The sequence below is a fragment of the Narcine bancroftii genome, chromosome 14 (genome assembly GCF_036971445.1).
Source record: "Narcine bancroftii isolate sNarBan1 chromosome 14, sNarBan1.hap1, whole genome shotgun sequence".
In the NCBI taxonomy this organism is placed as follows: domain Eukaryota; kingdom Metazoa; phylum Chordata; class Chondrichthyes; order Torpediniformes; family Narcinidae; genus Narcine; species Narcine bancroftii.
This window is the reverse complement of record NC_091482.1, coordinates 58833733-58837530: the sequence shown is the minus strand read 5'-3', so window position 1 is coordinate 58837530 and position 3798 is coordinate 58833733.

Sequence of the window (3798 nt, the reverse complement as noted above, 5' to 3'; positions counted from 1 at the left end):
CCCTGAAACAAAAGTCATATTGTTCATTTAAAATGCTTCACCCCTGCACATCCCCCACCATTCCATACATCAGGGTATTGGTGAAACAATAACAAATCAGGTAGATTTTCAGAACAGTCTCTAATATCACACAGGGGCAGTGCGGTTAGCATCACGGTGGGGCGCTACAGTAGTGTAGCAGTTAGTGCATCGCAATTACAGCGCCAGCATCCCCAGTTCGAATCCGGCACTGTCTGTAAAGAGTTTGTACATTCTTCTCGTGTCTGCATGGGTTTCCACTAGGTGCTCCGGTTTCCTCCCACCCTTCAAAACCGTATGGGGTTTGTAGATGAATCGGTGTATTTGGATGGCACAGGCTCCAACAGATTGATCAGGATTGCAGGTGACATGAGAGTAGTTGGGCCTCATTAGCAACAACGATGAGTCGCTCCACCGAGAGGAGGTGGAAGATCTTGTGAATTGGTGAGAATAACAACCTGAATCTCAATGTGGACAAGACAAAGGAGATGATTGAGGACTTCAGGAGGACCACTGCCCACTACACATTAATAGCTTGGTACTGGAGAAAGTAGAAAGCTCCTTGGAGCCCACTTAACCAGCGATCTATTGTGGACACACATCTCCTCAACTGTCAGGAAGGCGCAACAGCGACTGCACTTCCTGAGAAGACTGAGATGGGCAAAGCTACCGACCACCATCAACTTTATGCAGCTCTATTGAGTATGTCCTGGCTGGTCATATCACAGTGTGGTATGGTTGCTGCAGAGAAATGGATCGTAGTTCAATCCACAGGACCAGTAGAGCGGTGGAGGATCACTGGAGTCTCCTCCACCATTGATGTGACCTACCGGGATCGTTGTTTGAAGAGGGCTTGCAAAATCTTTGATGATCCCTACCAACCTTCACCCAGCATCTTTCAGCTATTCCAATTGGGAAAGAGATACAGGCGGATCAGAGCCAGCACCACCTGGCTAAGGAACAGCTTCTTCCCACGGGCAGCAAGAATGCTGAACGACCAAAGGAACTGCTCATACAAACTCTCTACTATTTATTAAACAACATTTATTTATTTTTATATTTTTATATGTGTACCGCAAATGAATCGTTTGTCTATGTGTGTTATGTCTGGATATACGTTTGCATGCTTTGCACCAAGGATAGGAAAAACGCGCATCTGTGTTTTTACTACGATCACAGCCTCTGCCCTTTCGTGTTTTTCTCTCCCAGGACTGGAAACATTTTTTCCACATCCACTCTGTCCAAGCTTTTCAGTATTCAGCAGGCTTCAATGAGATCCCGCCCCCCACTCCTAAACTCCAGAGAGGCCTCAATCGTCCCTCATGTGCTAATAACCCTCTCAACCCTGCAATCATCCTCGATAACCTCTCTGGAACCCCTCCAATGTCAACATATACTCCCAAAAGTGCTCACAATACTCCAAATGGGGGGGTGGGAGGGGGGTGACCAGCAGCAGCAACAGGATGTTTTTGCCATTACTTTCTTGGAGTTGAAAAACCATCAATCGAATGCTAAGTTCACACAAAAACATATCCTTGATGATCCAAGTTAAGATGGCAGATATATTCATTGGTTACAGGAGGACTCGTAGAGAAGTAGACGATATATCTAAGAGATGGCTTAGAGTTGCTATCAAGCATTAAGTCGGTCACTGAATGAAAGAGAGAGGTTTTCCTTGCAATTATTTATTGAAAGTGTCTGTAATGTCAGTTCTCTTCGCTTTCTCAATCTTTGAGATGTTTTAAATTTTTTGTTAAATTATAAATTTAAATTTTTAAGTGTAGATATAACAGGAGATAACAGGACCTTCCAGCCCTGAGGGGAAGCTGAACACAATTGTACTTCCACACAAATCAGGTTTGTTTTTTTTTATTGAAAAGAATCATGTATATATTTGGCAATTTAAACCTTAGGATATCAGTTGAAATGAGTAATGATTGTGGTATGGACATTAAAAAACAAGTTTTAGTGCAAAATATTATGGGGAGCTATTAATAGAAAGCAGTGCTCCTCGATTTAGGGGACATTAAGAGACAGCAAAAGATTGGGGACTGTTCATCATGATGGTCTGGAGAGGAGCAGGGGAATCATCAAGGAGGTCGAGGTTCAAGATACAAGAGAGTCACGGCCCTGGAGATTGTACCAAGGCATGGAGCCCGTGGACATCAGGGAGCATGAGCCATCATTATAGTGTTGTTATTCGAAATAAAATCCCAACACACTTTAATTGCACGAGAATATGTGTTTCTTCCACAATAAACAGCTCACAGTGAGTGAAGAGTAATTTCTTAAAGTTCAAAATCAGCAACTCTTTCTCCAGAACTGAAAAGCACAGGATTGCAAGCGGAAACAGAAACACTTGGCGGCAGAGTTACCGTTACGCGGTTACAGTGCCAGTGATCAGGACCAGGGTTCAAATCCCACGCTGTCTGTAAGGAATTTGTACGTTTTCCACATGTCTGCATGGGTTTCCTCTGGGTGCTCCAGTTTCCTCCCACTGTTCAAAAACGTATCAGGAATTGAGGGTTGATTGGATGTAATTGGGCTCTTACCAACTTTCCTATCCTGTACCGTTCTTTAGATATAACTTATTTTTTGTGATTTCTGTCATTTTTAAGACGACTTCAAGCAAACAAAACTATAAAGTGCAACATGACATTGAAAATTCATTTTCTGCATTCGCACGTGAACTTCCTCCCTGCTGATCTTGGTGTCGTCAGTGACAAACATGGTGAAAGGTTTCACCAGGACATTCCGACCATGGAAAAGCGGTATCAGGGCCACCGGAATCCATCAATGCTGGCCGACTATTGTTGGACACTGACACAAGAGGCATCAGATGCTGAGTACAAATGAAAATCAGCGGCAAAACATTTTTGGGTCAGTTGAACGAACACATTGTGTCGGCATCTGTATGCAATAAACCTGCTAAATTCAATTAGAGTTTCTCCAACTTCCTATGAGATGCAGCAAATCTAAAATTATCTTTGTGTTCAGCTTGAAGTTGCTTATCAAAATCGCCAATTTTTTCTTTCAGGAAGCAAACCTTTTGAAACTGCTCTTGATCTCACTTCCAGCACAGAGCGTTTTTGTCCATCCCCCTCTTCTGGTATTTCAGATTTCATTTTATCGCTGTGAATTACATTTTCTCCTTTTGTTCTTCACCAGACTTCAACCACTCTATTTCAATGGCTTTACCACTTGTGTCAATCTGTTTGCCACTTCACCCATTGACCTTTACTTTAACCACTTCAGGAACCCTTCCCCACATTTTATATCCTAAATCCTCCCAGTTCCTTTCTCTAACAATGCTGTCTGACCTGCTGAACATTTCGAGCATTGTCTTTTAATTCCAATTTACAGCATCTGAACTATTCTGTTTTGGTTTGAAACCTGGTGACTATATCTCTGTGAATAATGCAAGCTGATTTTATGCACGGAAATCATTCGTCCAGTCCAATCATTTTCTGAATGAATGATCCTGCTTCTATTTGGAAAAGTTCTCCGAGTTACATATAAGCCAACCTGCCTCAAAGGCATAATTGACAATACTATAAACCAGAAACCTTTGTTTAGTATGGCCAATGGAATCTACTCAAAGAAAAATGTTCACCAATATGTTCTGAATTTTCCTTACAAGTTCAATGTACATTTTTGCAACCAACATACAGGCTGAGCTTTATTTTTTTAGATACACACTGCACTTGTATGTAATAAAATCTCGCTTTATTTGTTATAATGACCAAGTAAATGGCACATGTTGCAAAATAGCAAAGAAAG